Here is a 22,914-nt window from a genome sequence, read left to right as displayed (position 1 = left end):
CTGTGCTCTGTGTGATCTCAACAAGTCTTGATCATGATTCTGCAGTCAGCTGGCTGGTCAGCGGTGGCTGGTGTAGGATGGTCTGACTACCTGTTTGGTGGTTGGCTGGCTGTTCATTTGTGTAATTGTAATGGCTGGGCCAAGTTTCTTAACAACATCCATTAGACTAGCATGGGCTACTTTACAGGGTGGCTAGACTCCAGAAAATGTGTTAAAGCAAGCAAGTGTTTCTGAAGAGTTTAGAACTGGAACACCATAACATGTTCTCAATTCTATTGGCCAAAGTGGGTAATAAGGCCAGCCCATATTCAAGAGTTGGAAAAATAGATCCCACCTCTTAATGGGAGAAAATGCAATGTAATAAATGGATGCAGAGCTGTATTTAAAAAAATGTAACCCTTTTAAAATCAATATACCACAATATATTTTGTGCTTATTGGTATTTGGAAAGCTTTGCAGATATATATATGTATATATATATATATGTGTGTGTATATATATATATGTGTGTGTATATATATATATATATATATATATATATATATATATATATGTAGCTTTGAAGATACTAATTTGATTCCACCATCTAGTGTTTTTCTAAGGTAAGTGTATTGACCTTTGTTATAAGGGTGATGACATTAAAGTTCTTTAATTCCACTTTAAATTCTAGCCTTTTCCTATACAGAAAAAGCAATTTTCATTACAGTAAACCCTTGACATTTTCTAGTAGGTATATGAACACTTTGCCAATCTCTAAATTAGTAAGCATCAGAATAGCACATAAAAAAAATCCTAAAGTGACTTTTGTACTGTAACATGTCATTTCTAATATACACAGTTCATAGAAAAAGATTATTCTTTATTATTCCACACTTAAATTTATCAAAACTGTATATGTAACACTAAGATAAAATGAGTTATAAGGGCTAGCAACATTATATTGGCATCAGAACCTCCCATGTCTTGAAGTAAGTTTCAAGGTCACTTGGGATATGATAAAAAAATAATTTCTCCAGCATTAGTTCACCACCTTTGAGCCAAGTTATCAGTTGGAATATCCAATAGGAAGGAAATTAAACAGAACAAATCTTTATATATACATTTGAATACATTTTTATATATCCTTGACAAAGGTGATTATGATGAGTGGTGGGTAGAGGGGTGTTGTGTGGGGGTCTTTTTCACTTTAAGCCAACTGAGAGGAGTTTCAAGGAATCTTATTGAAAATATCTGTTTCCTGGAGTTGTGCAAGAAAGAAATAGTCTAGATGGAGAAAGATAAAGGCAAGGAAGCCAAACATCCGACTGTGGACTTCTAAACCTAAAATAAAGCTGAACTAGGATAGGGGAGAAACGTTAACTTAAAAGCACCTTTATCTTGGACTTCTAACCTCTAGAACTGTGAGAAAGTAAATTTCTGTTGTTTAAGTCACCAGTCTGTGGTATTTTGCTATGGCAGATAGGGGTTAAAATCTATAAAGAATTAAAATTATTTTTAACACTATAAGTGCAATATTGACTTGATTAAGCATATACTATATGTCACCTAAGCCTCCTCTCTAAGTAAACTACTTCTACAGAAAAGTCTAGTCATTCAAATGAGTTAATTTAATACTTCAGGTGAAAACAAGAGATGGGGGGAGAGAGAGAGACAAGAGGGGAGAGAAGGGGCAGGGAGGAGGTGAGAGAGATAGTAAGAGTACTATATGTCAAGTTGAGTAGCTACACAGATATTTGTGAACTGTATATGAATGTTAAATATGAAAATACTGATGATATGCTATATCTGATATATTGATGTATATTTAGGCAATTAAGTCAAGTCTCGTTTCTTTGTCTTCTACATAATTACAAATGATTTAATGTCTGAATTTTCTAAAGACTGTTCCTAAACTACATGGCTTAAAACATACCTCAGTATTTTACATGAGAGGATGTTCACTGAAAAAAACAGTTAAAATTGTTGATGCTCTAGCTGGCTGCATATGTTACCCGCCAGATGTCTACGCAGCTGAAATTCCCAGGAGTACTATAACGTAGTCTGGAATGTCTGGAGAATTATAGAAAGAACTTTAAATTCCATTGTAAACTGTGATGAATAAAATTAGTAAGTAACAACACTTTAACTTATTATTTCCAACATTATGTATGTCACAACTGTTTACCAGTAATAGAAATCACCTGGTCAAACTACACTTACATATATTACATTTTATAATTATTTCCCAGTAACGAAAAATCATTTAAACTTTTATTAGATGTAGGTGAGTGTGTGTGAATGGAGGCTATGTGAAATATTCCTAAAAATTCATAAACCCTCTGTGTCAAATTTAACATCTACATATTTCTCTGTGTATTTACAATTCATATTCTGTGTATCATATGACACCTCAAGTTTGGGTAAAATTATAATAACATTATCTTAAATATATGACAAACCCTTTAATATATTTGATTGCTATGATATTCTTGCAGATCAATGAGACTGACTGCATAATTTGTCACAATCTTCTAACAGTAACTATTCAACTTATCATCAGTCTAGAGTACCAAGGTATTACCTGTCATTGCCAATAGTATACGATGCCCCAAGCTAATGATGTGAATGAAATATATATAGCTTTACTCCTTCTCTAATTTAGTGTTTAGTTTCACGTCAAATACATTTCTAAATCACCACTGCCGCCTCCATCAGCCCAAATGGCTCCCTCTCTTGAATCACCCACCTACACTACTCCCAAAATTACCATTACACACTATGATAAAACTAAGGTAAATACTCCATTGGCCCCATTGACAGGAAGGATTTGATTTTATTGGACATAGAAAAAACTGAGATAAATACAATTTTTTAATATGTGAAAATGTAAGATCATACATTTATAACCTCTATAACATTGTGTAGTTGGTGAAATATAAGAGGCACCACAAACTCTCAGAAGTGAGTAATATTAATCAATTTTTTTCACTTCCCAAAGTAATGAAGTTAGAGATATTACATTATAAAAGGTTTAATTTAGGATGTTATAATATTTTGTCACTGATTTGAATGTTTTTAAACATAATAATGATTAATTTTATATTTTAAAATGTTATTCCTGGGATAAGAATATACATATATAAAGAAATAGGACATTGAAAATACTAATCCAATATTATTACTTTCCCAATATGTAGATAATAAAACTGACCTCAGAGAATGTATCAGTTCCTAATTCTAGTAGAATAAAACAGCAAGACCAAATATGGAAGAGTAATGTTCAGTGTAAAGGTAGGTTAATCTCTAATTAAGCCATTACATACAGATTGTTCCTACTTTTCAAAATCTCACTATAACAATCCTATTCCATGTCACCATTACTTCTTGCTTGAATTATTGCATAGCTTCCTGCTTATACTTCTCATTTCTGCTCTTTCCCTCAATAAATTCCATTCTGCAGCCATAATTGTCCTTTTAAAGCAGAAAGCTAATCATGAAACTCTACCGTTCAAAATATTCCAATGGACAGACTATTACATTCATGTTAGTCTTGGTAATTTTAGCTACCTCACTTGCTGAGAGTTAGAAATAAAGCCATATAAAACAGTTTTACTAAAAAAAAATTTGAATCTATCAGAGTATATTAAGGATATTAAGAGTTCTAGAAACAAGATCTGAGAGAAGAAAGAAACTCAAAAGGGTGATACTAACATTTCATATTAACATTTGAAGTCACTTTATGAAGTCATGTGTAGATTCCAACAATGACTGATAAGACACTATAAAACTGATGGAAGCTTTTGGCAGATTCATGGGCTCACATGAATAAAATTAGATTTCAAAGCCCACCAAGAAATAGTAGTCCAGGTAAAACTCCCAGGTATTATGTTGGACACCAGATGCAGAAACCATAGGAACAAGAATAAATTGGAAAACTTTCAGCCCTCAAATGGCCCTAAGGAACTCTTTAATAACATTAAAGTGATAAGGAAATATTATTGTCCCTAGCAGAGATTCTAGTCAATAGGAAAAAAAAAAAAACCTGAACAGAGATCAAATCATTCAGATTTTTATAATGTTTCTAAATTGTTTAATATACGATATCTGCCACTCATACAAAAATAACTAGTCATAAAGGGGAAAAAAGACAACAATGTGAACAAAATCCAACAGAAACTGAAGATAGTAGAAACAGACCCACAAGAGATCCAGGTAATGGAGTTATAAAACATAGACAAAAAAAAGCCTCTTATACTTAATATTTTTCAAGCACTCAGAGACAAGATAAAGAATTCAGCAAATTGGAATTTTTAATAAGCAGTTTGGAAATTATATAAATAAAAATATAACAACTGAAATTAAGAATTCTATTGATGGTTTCAACAGTAGATTTTACACATCTGAAGTAAGAACTGGAGTATAGACTACAAAACACACACACACACACACATACATACACACAAAGAAACATGAAAAAACCAAAGGATGGATAATTTAAAATGTCTAAGAAACTATAGGAGATGGTATGAAGTCATAGCATGTGTATAACTGGAGTCTGAGAAAGACAGAAAAAAGAAAATTGATAGAAACAATATTTAAAAAGACAACGATGAGAAGTCTGCAAAGAATAACACTTGCACACAGACACACACCACTGCCAAGCAACTAAACACCAAATCTGTATAAAATTTGTAAAGAAATAAATTTTTAAAGACAATAAAAAATAAATCTTGCTACATACCATAACCAATGCAAACCTCTAGGGAATGAAATAACATCTTCAAAGTTGAAAACTAGAATTCTATACCAAGCAAACATACTTCCTCAAAATAAAAAGTGAAGTAAAGACACTATCAGAGGAAAAAAAACAAAACAAAACAAAAATCTGTGAGATCAACACTACGGAAATACCAAAATCTGTCTTTCAGGATAAAGGAAAAGAGTATCTGGAGCTTCAGGAAGAAATAAACAACAAGAGAGGACAAATATGTGGATAAATCTAAATCTATACAATGTAACTATAAAAAAATAATAATTATGTTATAAAAATTGACCATATAAAATAATAATGTTATGAATATATAACTTCAGATTGCTATGACTTTTAAAAAACTTATGAATATTGGCTATATAAACAGTAATACTTATGCTGGTAAAATGCTACCAAAGCTGCAGCTGGGAAAGTGGATTTAAGCTTTCAAAAAACAATGAATTGTATGGGGAGTGATGAAAGTACTAATTAACATTAGATACTAAGAAGTAAAGCATCCACAACAAAATTTCTAGAAAATTCACAATTCTATTAAATAATGTATAACTATTAAGTTAATAGATGGTAATAAATTCAATAATAACACCAATCAAGTCAAAAGAAAAGGGAAAAAAACAGTAACGTAGAACAGGAAGAAAAAATAGAAAGCAAAAGATAACATCATAGGTTAAAAGTAAATATAACATCCTAGGAGACCTTTCCCTTTTCTGCCCCCACCCCATACACGTATATAGCACCTGGTAAAGTCTGAAGGGAGAGAAGAACTAAGAGAAGCCCTAGCAGAAGTCAAATTATTGAACTGATCATTCGGTAGCTGTTCCCTGAGGCTGGGGAAAGGCAAGAGAGTTTAGAGATATTGTGTCCAAATGGACAAGGTCCATTATGTCCAAGGTCCACTGGCCCTGTAGAAGGTTAAAAGCAGGGCAAGAAAACAGTAACAACAGTGGCATGTTCTTAAATCCCAAACCTACTGAAGGGAAGTTTGTGATTCTGTTCTCAAACGATTTTAAGACCATAATGAATTGATCTAAATAAAGCAAAAGGAAAGTCTTGCCCAATGGGAAGAGATTCAACAGACTCAAATCACCATCCCAGTCTACTAATGACCTGAAAGAAGACACAGACCCCAATGTCCTCTGTGGGGAATAAGTTGTGTTTCCTTCAGTCTTCACTGTTTTTTTGGGTTTTTTTGTTTATTTTTTGTTTTGTTTTGTTTTAACACACAATGTCAACCATTCAATCAAAATATAAGATATGTGGAAAAGTGAGAATATATTACCCATTGACAAGAGAGGGACCAAGAAACAAAACAAAACCTACCAATGGCTCAGATGTTTGAATGATCAATTATGGAACTTAAAGTAGGTCTAATAAATAGGTTTCCACCTTGTAGGATAGGTGGAAAACATGGTTTAACAGATGGAAAATTTCAGTTGAGAGACAGAAGTTATTAAAAAATTCAAAATAATAGAAGTGAAAAATGAGATGAGAGATAAAGAAATATTTTAGTTGACTTCTCAGTAGACTGTACTCACCAGAGAAAAGAATTTGTGTATTACAGACAAGTCAACAGAAAATTTCCAAACTAAAATACAAATTAGAAAAAGGATGACAAAAGGGAAAAGAGCATACAAAATCTCTGAAATATTACCAGACATTTTAAAATATGCGTAATTAGAGTTCTACAAGAAGAGAGAATGGAGCAAAATAGATTGTTGAAGACATAATGATCAATGATTTTTCAAAAGCAAGGAAAAACACTGACCTACACGTCCACAAAGCTTAGCAAAACTTTTAAATCTTAGTCTCTAAATTTTATCATGAATGCTTTTTTATTATATAATATTAATTAGGACCTTTAGCACTCCCCATATAATTCATGGACCTAAGAACACTTAAATCCAATTACTCACTTCCTGACATCTGCAGCATTTTAAAAATATAAGTATTATTATTGTTCCATACAGTTAATATTCACAACATAATTATGGTAAACAGTAAATATTAAACAATGTACTCTTTTTATATAGCCACATCAGTTTTATACTCAGTATAAATAATAATATACTGTTGTTTTACAGAGTCAATAATAATAACTGTTATATTATGAATTAAATATAAATTTAGATTTACCCACGTTTGCCTTTTTTGTTTTACATTTCTTCCTAAAACTCTGGATAACATTTGAAATAATATTTCTTCATCCTGAAAAACAGCTTTTAGTATTTCCTTTGGTTCTGGTCTGTTTTTGACAGTCTCACAGCATTTTTTCTAGCTTCTTTGTTTGCTTTCTGCTAATATCTTTATTTCATTTTTATTTTTGAAGGGTATTATTGCTGGGTAGAGAATTATACGTTGACACCTTGATATTATTCCAAGAAGAAACAATAGGTTCTAATAGCTGGTAAATGTTGTTACTGTTATTAACAATATTTACTGCACCTGAATTTTTGCCTGAATTTGCTTACTGGCATATTTGGAGTTTAGGTTTCTCCCAAATTACTTCCTTACTCTCTGATTTATTTATTTTTTTTACTCTTCTAGCTTCCTTTTTAATACTTATGCGTTCATTTTTGTGTGTGCTTAAAAACACATAAATGTACCATCTTAACAATTTTAAATGTAATTCTATTTATCCATATGCACATTGTTGTGCAACAGATCTCTAGAAGTTTTTAATCATGCTAAACTGAAACTCCATACCCATTGAATGGCAACTCCCCTTTTCCTCCTCCCTCCTTACCCTGGCAACCAACAATCTGCTTTCAGTTTATAAGTTTGACTACTTTAGATACATCACATAAGTACAATTATACAATATTTATTACACTTAGCATAGTATCCTCCAAGCTCATCCATGTTGCAGCATATAATAAGATTTAATTACTTTTTAAGGCTGAATAATATTTCACTGCATGTATATACCACATTTTCTTTATCCATTCATCTGTTGACGGATATTTAGGTTGCTTCCACCTCTTGGCTACTGTGAATGATGCTGCAATGAGCATGAATGTCCAAATATCTCATTGAAGTCCTATTTTTCAATTCTCTTGAATATATACCCAAACAGGAATTGCTAGATCATGTTAATTTTCTTTTTAACTTTTCATGCAGCTTCAATTCTGTTTTCCAAAATGACTGAATCATTTTATAGTCTCACCAACAGTGTATAAGGGTTCCAATTTCTTCACATCTTTACCAACACATTTTTTTGTTTTGGTTTTATTTATTTATTGATGGATGGATGGATGGGGGCCATCCTCACAGGTGTGAGGTGATATCTTATTATGGTTTTGATTTGCATTTCCCTGATGATTGCTGATGCATCTTTTCATAAGCTTGTTGCCCATTTGTATATCTTCACTGGAGAAACATCTATTCAATTCCTTTGCACATTTTAAAATTAGATTTTTTTTTTGTCATTGAATTATAGTTCTTCATATACTGCATATTAACCTCTTATCAGATATATGGCTGCAAATATTTAATCCCATTCCACAGACTGCCCCTTCACTTTGTTATTTCCTTTGCTGTGCAGAAGTTTTAAAGTTTGATGTAGTACCATTTGTCTATTTTTTGCTTTTGTGTCTGTGCTTTTGATATCACATCCAAGAAATCATTTCCAACACTAATGGTATGAAGCTTTTACCCTGTGCTTTCTTTCAGTAGTTTCACAGTTTCAGGTCTTACATTTAGGTCTTTAATCCATTCTGAGTTAAGTTTTGTACATGACATAGAGAAAGGGTCTAATTTTTTTTTTTCCTCGAGGATATTCAGTTTTCTCAGCAGTATTTGTTGAAGAGACTATCCTTTCCCCCATTCAATGGTCTTGGATCCCTTGTCAAAGACAACTTGACCATATATGTGAGGGTTTATTTCTAGGATCTCTATTCTGTTCCATCAGTCTATATGTCTGTCTTTATGCTAGAAGCATACTGTTTTGATTACTGTAGCTTTGTAATGTATTTTGAAGTTAGGAAGTGTGAGGCCTCAAACTTTATTTTTCTTTCTCAAGATTGTTTTGGCTTTTGGGGGTCTTTTGAGATTCCATATGATTTATTGGATTTTTTTCTATTTATACAAAAATGCTACTGGGATTCAACAGTGATTCATTGAATATGCAGAACACTTTGGATAGCATGGACATTAGAGCAATATTAATTCTTCCAATCTGTGAACATGAGGTGTCTTTCCATTTTTCTGTGTCTTCTTTAATTTCTTTCAATAATATTTTGCTGTCAGAGTAGAGGGTTTTTTTTTTTTTTGTCTCCTGATTTGTTTATTCCTAAGTAATTTTAATGCTATTGTAAATGGGACTTTTTTCTTAATTTCCTTTTCAGATTGTTCATTGTTAGTGTATAGAAAGGCAACTGATTTTTGTGTGTTGGTTGCTCTCCTGATTTCTTGATTATTCTCATGAATACCCTGTGATTTACTGACTTGAGCATCTTCCTAGTGGCGTTTATATCTTTAAAAGTCCAGAAAACGACCTGAGGTGGTGCCCAAATTATTAGCTGTTTCATCAAGAATTCCATTTTGAATAGACCTTTTTAGGAGTTGAATCCTTCCCTTTGGTGCCTTCTTGTGAAAATCATTTTAAAAAGGTCAACCTATAGATGTCACCACCACTTCACATGAAGTTAGAAATTCAAAGAACTAATTGCTTTTATGTTCTTAGAAATAAGCAGGTACGTAAAAAAACTTTGAGCAATGCCTATAAATGACTTCTCTCCCAAGTCCCAGGTTGCCATGAAATGTAAAATTGTATCTATTTCCACTTCTCTAAAGCCATTAGATTATGATGATTCCTTGTTTATCAGCTTCCCTGGATTCCTGTGATAAATTTATCAGAGTGATAATTTTTCTTTAGCTCCATGTAAATCCTACTCTCCTCATTAAATACAATTCTAAGGCAGCAGAAGTCTGTGTTTCTTTCAAAAACCATTGTTTGTCTTTTGAAGATAATTTCTCCAGAACAGTCTATTCCAGTGATAATACAATAGTAAGTAAGCCTAAATGCCCTGTGAGGACAGTACAATATAACACACATTTCCTTTTTGGCCAAGGATTCTAATTCTGTTTCATTGCCTACAACTACTTTTCCCTGTTTTTACTATTTACTTTTTCAAACTTGCAGAGAATTGTGATTAAAACGATCTCTGCTGATTTGCAAGGATTCTATCCCTGTAACTGCAATTATCCCAAAGCATCATGCTTTGGAAGGAAAGTACAGATTATATTTACTTGGGACTATATTTTCCCAGAAGTTATAGTCTGTGTGACTTAATGGGAAGGGAATCTGCACAAAAATACACATCCCTGAACTTATACCCCAGAACTGCCACATGTTAACTATGTGCCTTGAACAAATTAATTTCCTCATGTAGATATGTCTGTCTCAGCAGCATATGTAAAATGTTCAACAGTAGCAACTGTCATTAGACTGGCTAAGGCTGTCTTTCTGGTTCAACCTCTTAGCTCTATATCCTCATCTCCAAGCCACTCAACCTCTCAGAGGCTCAGTTTCTAAACTGCGGAATAGGTGTAACCCCTGCCCGTTCAATACCCACACAACTGATGTTCAGGTCAAATGATATAAAAATACATGAGATTAGTTTGTAAATTGAAAAACTACCATATTAATTGATGAGCAACATAATGTGTTATGATGATATGATAATGATCATGATCACAGTGAAACAATATCCCGAGGAAAATTGCTGATAGCTTCTTCTCTGTTGTATTTGAAAGAAATGTTACTGCAGATATAGTTCCCATATTATAATTACCACTAGCAGGGTGAGTTCAAGTGCAAATTATTGCAATTATTATGCACTTTCATATTAAGGCCAAAATAATTGTAACTGTTTATTTAATCAGACAAAGGGAAAAATACTCAGAGCCAAACACCTCCTTAAACAATTGGCAATTTTAAAATTAAATTATAACATAATCAAGAAACTGTATAAAGGATATGATCAAATTAATTGTTAATAGAGATTAAGCACAAAGTAAATGGCATTTGAAAAATCTCACATTTTTCAGAATAATCTGGATAATGTCATATAGTTAAATGTCTCTCCGTTCAACGTGATAGACCCGGAATAAAATAATTCATATAGTTCCTTCACATGCCTCAAGTTGGATGTTTGTCAAAAAAAAATCCTAAAATATGTGGAATCAGAAAATTATAAATCCTGTGCTACTTAATTGAATGTTTGTTATAAATTAGAATTAAAGCTGCTTTTAGAAGTTGTCAGTGATAATATTTGGAAAGAATGGAAAGCAGATGACCCAGGTTCTTCAGGAAGACATGCCTTGAGCTACAATTTACATTCTGTTAGGCAGTAAAGAAAATGTTAGCCAAGATTTATAAATTAATTCTATATCTTGACAACATAAATTTCAATTTCTGTTTAAAGTGTTTTGCAGAGGAGAACTAAGAGTTTTCTCATGATACTGAAATTTTTGTATTGCGTGAAAATTTGAGAATACACTGAATTTATTAGAGGAATATATATTGCTTAGAATTTTTAAAAAGTATATATAGCTGGGTTGTAAACTACAACAACCATCAGAGCATCATTTTATCCAATAACCCTAGTGATAACCAACTCATTAAACACTCACTGATTGGGCTCTAAGTAACCAAGTTTTACAAAATGACTATGCAGATGCTCTGAAAACTAAGAAAAGCATGAACGTCTTCTCCTTTTTCTGAATGTGTTTTCAAAGTAAAAATAGTGTCTTAAGAAATTAACTTTAATAAGGATGTAGAGCCACAATTTGTTTCAACAAAGCTAGGTTACCTTTTTCTAGAAAAACTATTATAATTGGTTTAAAATTTTCAGTCATTATGCTGAAGAACAGATGGAGTTATTTACAGCTGATCGTAAGCTTTTATGGTATGCTGTGCATTCTCATTGTTTTTCTTTTCCCCACATAGACAAAATACAATAAAATTCATTGAACTCTTCTATGAAGTTAAGGATAATCTGAAAGTTTTCTAACAAAAATATTTAAAATCTGTATACAGAATATCAAAAATATTTACTTTATTTTTATTTTTTTAACATCTTTATTGGAGTATAATTGCTTTACAATGGTGTGTTAGTTTCTGCTTTATAACAAAGTGAATCAGTTATACATATACATATGTCTCCATATCTCTTCCCTCTTGCATCTCCCTCCCTCCCACCCTGCCTATCCCACCTCTCTAGGTGGTCACAAAGCACCCAGCTGATCTCCCTGTGTTATTTGGCTGCTTCTCAGTAGCTACCTATTTTACGTTTGGTAGAGTATGTATGTCCATGCCACTCTCTCACTTTGTCCCACCTTACCCTTCCCCCTCCCCGTATCCTCAAGTCCATTCTCTAGTAGGTCTGCGTCTTTATTCCCGTCTTGCCTCTAGGTTCTTCATGACCTAGATTTTTTTTCTAGGTTCTTCATGACCTAGATTTTTTTTAGATTCCATATATATGTGTCAGCATATGGTATTTGTTTTTCTCTTTCTGACTTACTTCACTCTGTATGACAGACTTTAGGTCCATCCACCTCACTACAAATAACTCAATTTTGTTTCTTTTTATGGCTGAGTAATATTCCATTGTATGTATGTGCCACATCTTCTTTATCCGTTCCTTCCATGTCCTGGCTATTGTAATAGAGCTGCAATGAACATTTTGGTACATCACTCTTTCTGAGTTATGGTTTTCTCAGGGTATATATGCCGAGTAGTGGGACTGCCGGGTCATAAGATAGTTCTATTTTAGTTTTTTAAGGAACTTCCATACTGGTCTCCATAGTGGCTGTATCAATTTACATTCCCACCCCCAGTGCAAGAGTGTTCCCTTTTCTCCACACCCTCTCCAGCATTTATTGTTTCTAGATTTCTTGATGATGGCCATTTTGACCTGTGTGAGATGATATCTCATTGTAGTTTTGATTTGCATTTCTCTAATGATTAATGATGTTGAGCATTCTTTCATGTGTTTGTTGGCAATCTGCATATCTTCTTTGGAGAAATGTCTATTTAGGTCTTCTGCCCATTTTTGGATTGGGTTGTTTGTTTTTTTGATATTGAGCTGCATGAGCTGTTTATAAATTTTGGAGATTAATCCTTTGCCCAATGATTTGTTTCCAAATGTTTTCTCCCATTCTGAGGGTTGTCTTTTCGTCTTGTTTATGGTTTCCTTTGCTGTGCAAACGCTTTTAAGTTTCATTAGGTCCCATTTGTTTATTTTTGTTTTTATTTCCATTTCTCTAGGAGGTGGGTCAAAAAGGATCCTGCTGTGATTTATGTCATAGAGTGTTCTGCCTATGTTTTCCTCTAAGAGTTTGATAGTGTCTGGCCTTATATTTAGGTCTTTAATCCATTTTTGAGCTTATTTTTGTGTATGGTGTTAGGGAGTGTTCTCATTTCATTCTTTTACATGTAGCTGTCCAGTTTTCCCAGCACCACTTATTGAAGAGGCTGTCTTTTCGCCATTGTATATTCATACCTCCTTTATCAAAGATAAGGTGACCACATGTGCGTGGGTTTATCTCTGGGCTTTCTATCCTGTTCCATTGATGTATATTTCTATTTTTGTGCCAGTACCATACTGTCTTGATTACTGTAGCCTTGTAGTATAGTCTGAAGTCAGGGAACCTGATTCCTCCAGCTATGTTTTCTTTCTCAAGATTGCTTTGGCAATTCGGGGTCTTCTGTGTTTCCCAACAAATTGTGATTTTTTTGGTTCTAATTCTGTGAAAGATGCCAGTGGTAGTTTGAGAGGGATTGCATTGAATCTGTAGATTGCTTTGGGTACTACAGTCATTTTCACAATATTGATTCTTCCAATCCAAGAACATGGTATATCTCTCCATCTATTTGTATCATCTTTAATTTCTTTCATCAGTGTCTTATAGTTTTATGCATACAGGTCTTTTGTCTCCTTAGGTAGGTTTATTCCTAGATATTTTATTCTTTTTGTTGCAATGGTAAATGGGAGTGTTTTCTTAATTTCACTTTCAGATTTTTCATCATTAGTGTATAGGAATGCCAGAGATTTCTGTACATTAATTTTGTATCCTGCTACTTTACCAGATTCATTGATTAGCTGTAGTAGCATCTGGTAGCATCTTTAGGATTCTCTATGTATACTATCATTTCATCTGCAAACAGTGACAGCTTTACTTCTTTTCCGATTTGGATTCCTTTTACTTCTTTTTCTTCTCTGCACGCTGTGGCTAAAACTTCCAATGTGTTTGGGAGTGTTTCTCCCTCTGCTATACTTTGGAAGAGTTTGAGAAGGATAGGTGTTAGCTCTTCTCTAAATGTTTGATAGAATTCACCTGTGAAGCCATGTGGTTCTGGGCTTTTGTTTGTTGGAAGATTTTTTATCACAGTTTCAATTTCAGTGCTTGTGATTGGTCTGTTCATATTTTCTATTTCTTCCTGGTTCAGTCTCAGAAGGCTGTGCATTTCTAAGAATTTGTCCATTTCTTCCAGGTTGTCCATTTTATTGATAGAGAATATCAAAAATAGAGTACTAAAATCTGATGGAAAGTGCAGAATCCTTAGAACATAGAGAATTATATAAAACCAAATGTCTATTTCATTTAGTTCCTGAACTTAAATGTTAGCATTACTATACAGTTGTCACAAAGATATGTGATCCATAAAAGTGGTCCATGTTAAGTGAAGCTCATTCACATGTAAGTGTGGGAACTGATACACCCATATAAATATTACCTGAATATGCATATGCCTTTCATTTGTCTTCACAGTATTCTTTTTTATAAAGGTCACATTTTATTATTTTTTGAAATGAAAAGTAGACAAAAAAATTGACCCAAATACACTGTAAATACAATACTGTGTGACAATGAAGACTATTAGAATCTTACTTTTAACCTAAGTTTCATAAAAATGATTCAGAAAATATCCTTGATAATGATAAAATCATCACAAGGAATTGAGTCATAGTTACTTTTGTTGTCTCACAGAAAAAAATAAAAAGCCTTTAGAAGGCAGTATCCTACACTCCATTAAGAACACTATCTATGAAATTAGCTATACCCTGGTTTAAACCATTTGTTGTATGAGTTTGAGCAAATTAACAATATAGTTTGATCTTCGGTTCTTATCTAACAAATGAGGACATAAATGCCATAATGTATATAAAAAACTTTGAAAATTGTTTGTAATACAGTAAATAACAATCGCTGTTATTATCAGCAGCATTATCAAAATAATTACCATTATAATTTTAATAGCTTGACGGTATTTAGGCTTTTCTTTCAAAGCACTATGAAAAGTAAATCAAATGTTCTGTTAGTAAATCAGATGCTCTGCTAGTCTCATCGTTATGACAAATGCATGAGAAGATTAATTTATACTGAAACAGCTACAAATCAATATATTAAAAATATAGTTACTCATTAGACAGATGATGCACTAAAATGAAGGTGCTTATTTTTTCTGTAGGTCAGTGTTTCATGAGATGCCTGTTGTGAATTTTAAAAAATAAAACATATTCTGTAGCCTAAATAGAAATGGTTTCTTTCAATGACAATAAATAGATTTTATGTTACAAAGAAAAAAATATAACTTGGATTATCAAGTACCCTAGCTCACATCAAAGAGGTTATGAAACTAGAAAATGTTGAGAACTATGAATATCCTTATAACTCATCACTTTTTTTTTTTTTTTTTTTTTTTTTTTTTTTTTTTTTGCGGTATGCGGGCCTCTCACTGTTGTGGCCTCCCCCGTTGCGGAGCACAGGCTCCGGACGCGCAGGCCCAGCGGCCATGGCTCACGGGCCCAGCCGCTCCGCGGCATATGGGATCCTCCCAGACCGGGGCACGAACCCGTATCCCCTGCATCGGCAGGCGGACTCTCAACCACTGCGCCACCAGGGAGGCCCCTAACTCATCACTTTTAAGTTACTTTCCATGCATTGGTAGCAACCAGATGATCATACAAGTATATAATTTAATATCAAGGGACACTACTGCATATTAGGCAAAGCAAAAAAGAGTAATAGAGCAATACCTTCCTTATTTGGAATGCATCCAGAAAGCATTTAAAATTGACTTTTAACAGTGAAATTGTAAATTACTAAGTCTATACACCAAAATGTATGTAATTTAATTATATGCACATTCACTGGCCTTCATTCAGAGACACTTATTCTTATCATAAATAAAATTACATGCCGCGGAGCGGCTGGGCCCGTGAGCCATGGCCGCTGGGCCTGCGCGTCCGGAGCCTGTGCTACGCAGGGGGAGAGGCCACAGCAGTGAGAGGCCCGCCTACCGCAAAAAAAAAAAAAAAATTTCTTATAAAGAAAAAAAAAGGCACAAGAAAAGAGCCATTAAGCAGTGGGTCTTCCAGGAAAGCTTTATCAAGCATGCTTATGGAATTGATAAGTCTATATATTTGAGCCTTTTGAAATACTTGCTTTCCTTCTTCGGAGCACAGACATTATGGCAGTTAAACCATCTTATGAATGGAATCCTCATGCTTAGGATGACAGAATTGAATGACAGAAGGAATCAGGCACAAGGGTGTTTCCATGGAGTCCCATGCCAACCAGCCTTAGATTTGCCTCCGGCAGACTTTATATTTTGTGAAAGGAAAACAAATCTCTACCTTGTTTAAGACACCTTCATTGTGTGTCCCCATTAATATTGTCAAATGGAGTCTTAACAGATAAACATATATTCCAGCTGTTTTTTAATTTTAAAGTTCTTATAAACTTTTATATTTAAGTTTTTGTTTTAAATTACATAATTCTTTGTGTCAGATGGTTCTGTAATTATTCTAGTATGTTTTCACTTCAACTTTTAATATGTCAATCAAATATGAACATTTAATTTAAAAAATAGGCCAAAGTTTTTGTGCAGAGAACTTTTAACAGTATATACATGGGTCCATTTCTGACATAAAATCTTCATATAGTAATAATGTTTGGTAAATCCATGGTCATTGATATGGTGTTTTTTCTGAGTATGCTTTTATTTCATTTTCACTGTTGCTATATTTTACATACTTCCACGAACAGTTAATGTTTCCTATATTCTTATGAGTAATGATTATCGCATTCTCAATTACCACAATAAGTCTGCTTGTTTGCTATAAATCAACTGTCACAAATCTTAAGTATACCAGTGCATTATGTGAAGTATTTTCTCCTTCCTATCTTCCTTCTTTTCCTTCCTTGCTTCTCTTTTAAAGATGTAAAGTGTGTTTAAGTTGACTGATATGTGTAAGGGACCTATAATCACTACTTCTTGTACTGAACTAGTAAAACTAATCATATAAATGATGCATTTTATACTATCTTTATGTGCAATATAGCCCTGTTTGTATGTTACTAGCAACAGTTTTTTTGTGTGATATACTGATGCAGTATTTTCTTTTGAAAAATTTTAAATGACACATATTAAAGCCAGTACTACCACTTTAAAAAGAAATGTCTATTCTCAGTTAAACTGAAACAGAATATCAACCACTTATAAACATTTTGCCAGTGTCTGACCACAGAAATCTAAAAAGACAGCTAAAAGAAGTAACCTGTAACAGTCTTGTATACTAAAAATTATGCACATCCTGACATTGTACTAAAATAATTTCCATTATTATTGCATTAACCATATGGTTGATGAGAAAAAATAATTCTTAACCTATCTATGCTGATCCTCATGAAACAGCCCAATATCCTAAGAGTAACACCCCCGAGGACTGTACCTTTAAAGAGACTCCTTCACATTCCTCCTACACCATCCACCACCCACCATCAATTGGTCACTACTTCCTTTGGAAAATACAATCAACAATACATAATGCACTTGAGTATATAAAAATATATCATCATTTTTAAAGACTAGGGTCCTATCCATTGTCTTGGCTGAACTTTGTGCTCTGCCATTGCTTCTACCTACCTTACCTCTTTCTCATTTCTGTTCCGCTATTATTGTGGGGAAAAAAGGTATCTTTCTAAGGCTTTTCTTAGCATATAACCTACCACATTGTCATTCTTAGGTCCTAGAATATACTGTAAATCCATAAATCTTAGGGTTTGTCTGGAAATTTAACACATGTGCACACACACTAAGGTATATAACAGGTGGTTAGTAGGTGTTCCGTTTTCTTTCGCTTTACAAAAAAAATTGTACATATAATAAAACCATGCTTTAATGAAAAATTATATAATCTCTTAGAGTGGCTTATTGCACAGCAGATGTTAAATAAATATTTATTAAATGAAATAAATGAGTCATTATTTGGGTAGAAAGCCATTCTAAACTAATCAAGATACAGAATCACGAAATTTTTACAAATTCAGGATTTTTTCAGTTTTACTTAGTGTTTATTGAACACAAAATAAATAAACTTGTTCTCGGTTGCAGTCCATAGGGTGATGCTACAATTGCTAGATGAGAAAAAGTTCAATTTAACACATCAGTTATTTGCAAATAAATTGTTGTTTTATTTTATTTGATTGTTTGAAAACACTTTATCCTCTAAGGAAGTTTTAAATACTCTCCTTATAATCTTATTTGCATTATTAATCTCCAGAACTAAACCTAAGTAAACATCAGTTTGCCCATATTCCAATTAAGGCAAGTTTAATTAGCTTTTACTGTATTCCACCATTTTCCTTTTGTCAAACTAGGGAACAGGGAATATGACTTGGTTGCTGTGTAACAGCCTGTAATACCCCAGGGCCTTGTCACTGTTAAAAGAAACAGGCAACTGTTGTTTTGTGAATATTCTATATAGAATGCATTTATTGCTTAAGAAACTACTTGCAAAGTACTGGTTTGTGTGCTGAAGATTGCCAGCAATCAATCTCTCTTTTCTTTTTCCTTTGTCATATCCTTGCCTCTAATGTTTTAGTAGCATATGTTCCAAGTCATGATGTAGGAAAGTTTAGGAAAGGATTCTTGTCTTGCCATAAGTATAAAAAGTTGCCTTATAAATCTACCCAGTTTTAAGAGGTTATTGACTTAACAGAAGGGTGCAGTGTGCAAGAGTGCTAGTCAATCTAAGAAAGGCAATGGGGAGAGATAAGTGTAACAAAACATACTCTAGAAGTACTTAAAAGACTAAAAAATCAAGGGCTCAATCATTAAGTTTCTAAATAATTTCTTTTTCTTTTTAACAATGGAGCAGTAACTCACCAACTTCAAGGTGCTCAAATAATTTCTCCCACTGATATAAGTAAGGAAGCAAGGGTGATTCATTTAAAAAGCTAAACGAAGACCTTTACATACATTCTGTGAAAAACATAGTGGTCAATTCCAGACTCCCAAATGAGAATGAAAAAGGGTCACAACTGACTGATTAAAGCATCATTCCTCTCATTTTTAAAAAAGCACTGAAATAAATAACAAATCCTCAAATCATGAAATCAACTACACTCTTGTTTCCTGACTTCCTGAATATGCCTTCCTTGATTTTTCCACATTTAATATAAAGAAACAACAACAGGGCTTCCCTGGTGGCACAGTGGTTAAGAATCCGCCTGCCAATGCAGGAGACACAGGTTCAAGCCCTGGTCAGGCAAGATCCCACATGCTGCGGAGCACCTAAACTCGTGCAGCACAACTACTGAGCCTGTGCTCTAGAGCCCAAAAGCCACAACTACTGAGCCCACATGCCACAACTACTGAAGCCCGCGTGCCTAGAGCCCATGCTCCATAGCAAGAGAAGCCACCGCAATGAGAAGCCCGTGCACCACAAGGAAGAGTAGCCCCTGCTCACTGCAACAAGAGAAAGCCTGTGCGCAGCAATGAAGACCTAATGCAGCCAAAAATAAAACAGTAAAATAAATAAAGTTTAAAAATAATAATAAAATTAAATTAAAAAACAACAATGGCACAGTCATTTACTTCGAGGAAAGTAAATGTGACTTGAAAGGAAAATACTCAATTAAGGACTGGTTAAACTTTTAAAGGCAACAGATAGACATTCCTAAACAGGAAGTAACATCCCTCAGTCCTTCTTCAAAAACAAACAAAAGAGAGAGAAAACAAAACAAAAACTTTATATCAAAATCCAGACAATTCAGTGATCAATTAGAACAGATAAATCTATATAAAGAAGGGAGAAGCTATGACTACGTGACATGGCAAGTCCACATCTAGAATGAATACTAACAACTCAGAGGAAAAGTGTTAACAACCTAAATCATGGAGATACGTAAACATTATTGAAATAAAAAACTTATCAACATTCAAACATGAGGAAAAGGTAGGTGTGAATCAATGTGAAAGGAGTAATTGTTTATCTTTCACAACAGGGGATAAAATAGTACTTTCTAAATTTGAAACATAATGTTTAAAAATGACTACAACACATTAATATGTTCTATAAACTTCTCAATTTGCCCTGGAGATATATTCAAGTAAACACCATCTATTAAGATAAAGAAATATTTATTTGAAACTTAGCAATTAATTTGGTTTTACTTATGTTGCTTTTTTCTTATAAATTTAAGCAAAACTAAATTTGATGGTTTTGTATTAAACATGGTCTTTATAGTATAAAATTTTCATTTGAATGTCTATCTGTCTAGTTTTCTCAGTGTGTTTCATCTGCATAGATGCAAAGAAGTATCTGAAAGCATATTCACCTGAGTTAATGATGGTTATTTCTCAGTGGAGGAATTTTGAGTAATAGTTTACTATTACTTTACTTATTCTGTATTGTTTGAATTCCTGAAATTGAACATAAGTAATATTTACAGAATCATGGAATCATTATTCTTCAAATAAAATGTATACTCTGAAAGAAGGTCTATGTATAATATGTCTTAATATAAATAATGTAAAAAAGTTTTTTACTGCATCTTTGAAATATACCTTAGTCTGAAATATTCCACTTTTCTCATCTTATTTTTTAACGTGTTTTTGGGAAATTTTTCATACCTTCACAAACATGAGTTGTTTCTGTCAGTGAGGAATAAACAGCTTATACTGAAAGTTATATGATTTCACATAAATTACTAATTTTCCATTTGTCAACTAATCTTCTAAAATATACAGTGATACATTTTTCCTCTCTCTCACCTTCTCTTTACCACAAAAAAAGAGGAGGAGGGGAGGAAAGAAAAGATAAGAAAGGAAAAGAAAAGAAAAGGGGAAGGAGGGAGGGAGGGAGTGGGAGGAGGAGAAGAAAAGGGAAAAAAAAGAAACCTCTATTTGTACTAAAACTAGCCTGATAAATAGTAACTCATTTTTCTATATCTTATTTAATATTTTACAAAATATTTTCCTTTGAATGAGCTTTCATGCTTCCTAGACACACACACACACACTCACATACACACTCTGAATGCAGTTAGATGAATTAACTCATTATAATTAAATGCGAATTTCTATGTAATTGGTTTAACTTAGGCAAAATAATACACAATAAATTAAAAATGATATAGTACTCTGATATGAACTTCTAATACTTCTCATTAAGGAATTAGTGAACATACTTTATCAGCTGTAACACAAGCACATTCTGCAACTGTTTCCTCTGCGTTTTTTACCCACTTTCCTTTTATTTTATTTTTTTATTTATTTTTATTTATTTATTTATTTATTTTGCGGTACGCGGGCCTCTCACTGTTGTGGCCTCTCCCGTTGCGGAGCACAGGCTCTGGACGCGCAGGCTCAGCGGCCATGGCTCACGGGCCTAGCCGCTCCACGGCATGTGGGATCTTCCCGGACCGGGGCACGAACCTGTGTCCCCTGCATCGGCAGGCGGACTCTCAGCCACTGCACCACCAGGGAAGCCCTCCCTTTATTTTTAAAATAACCTTTTTTTCCTAATAATCCTTTGAAGACAATCTAAGGAACATAAAAACATTTTAGCCAGTAATGGTTTGTCATATTCATCTATTCCATCCATTTTTTTCATGTATTACAATCTCTGAATTTGAGATGCAATTTACAGTCAATGGTTTCATAGCATTTTGCCATAACAGAGTATGACTGCCAATTTATTTTCTTTAGTGTTTACATAATTGTACATCTTAGAAATAATGGCCCCTTTGGTTTGATGAAACAGTATTTGATAGCTCAAATATGTATTACATTTTAATTGGCAACTGGTTGTTGGGATATGTTTGTAATACAAGTTTTGGCTTTAGGGTTAGTTTCTTTGTTCAGTTTTTAAAAATTGGAATTGCCTTTTTTGTATTAATTTGCAAGATGTATTTATATAATAAAGTAAAATCCATTATGCTGCAGGTTTTCTCAGTTTATTTTTTCCACATACATTTTGAATGGTTGTCATATTTTGACATAAAGTATGTGTTGTCCAATTGTTGTGTGTGTGTTCTGTTTGTTTGGTGTTTTTTCCCCTCAGATTTCTAGGCTCTTTTGAATATGTTTTATTTATCTTGGTCTGCTGGTTAGGACTTAGATCTAGAGTATAGGTCAAAGCATTTCCTCTTACTTTGATTTGTTGTTGAGCAAGCAGGCTTAGTCTCTAGCTCCTTAATCTATTCCATGGTGTGGGGCCTAAGGGGTAAAAAGTGTTTATTTCCTAACTCAATCATTCAGGTATTTCATGGCTATGGGAAACAGAGACAACTCGAAGGAACTGCTGTTAGCCAACCTTCAGAGAGGTCACAGAGATCTGGATCAAGCATTCCCTGAAACCAACACTGGATCTTAATTCTTAACATATCAATGTCGATTTCCAGATGCTAGCCCAACCCACAAGAGGAAGATTCCACTCCCTGCTAGAACTTCAGTAGCACCCAACCCTTCACTTGCATTCCACTCCTTGTTGCCCAGCAACTATTTACCCTAGAGAAACAGATAATCCAGACTTGATAGTACAGGAGGTAAGAGTCAAATTGGTTACATTTTTTCTGAGAATTTTGTATCCAGTGTGTCTGCAATTTTTTAATGATTCATTTATCTTTAAACAAAGAGAGCCTACTGAACTCAAGGATATAATAAGCATTCACCTCATATTCATTATGTTTTTTCCAATATTTAAATTTTTCATTTTGCTTTCTCATTTATCTCCAGTCCATCTGCTATTTTGTAAGGATGTTGGATGTAGAACTTTTTCATATGAATATATTTTATGTTATTCTTATTTTCCCAAACTTTTTCTGAATTGTCCCATACCATATTTTAAAAACAGTCATTAACCCCACTG

Source organism: Mesoplodon mirus (genome assembly GCF_964341445.2).
Source record: "Mesoplodon mirus genome assembly, chromosome: 1".
NCBI classification, from domain to species: domain Eukaryota; kingdom Metazoa; phylum Chordata; class Mammalia; order Artiodactyla; family Ziphiidae; genus Mesoplodon; species Mesoplodon mirus.
This window is presented reverse-complemented; position numbering follows the sequence as displayed.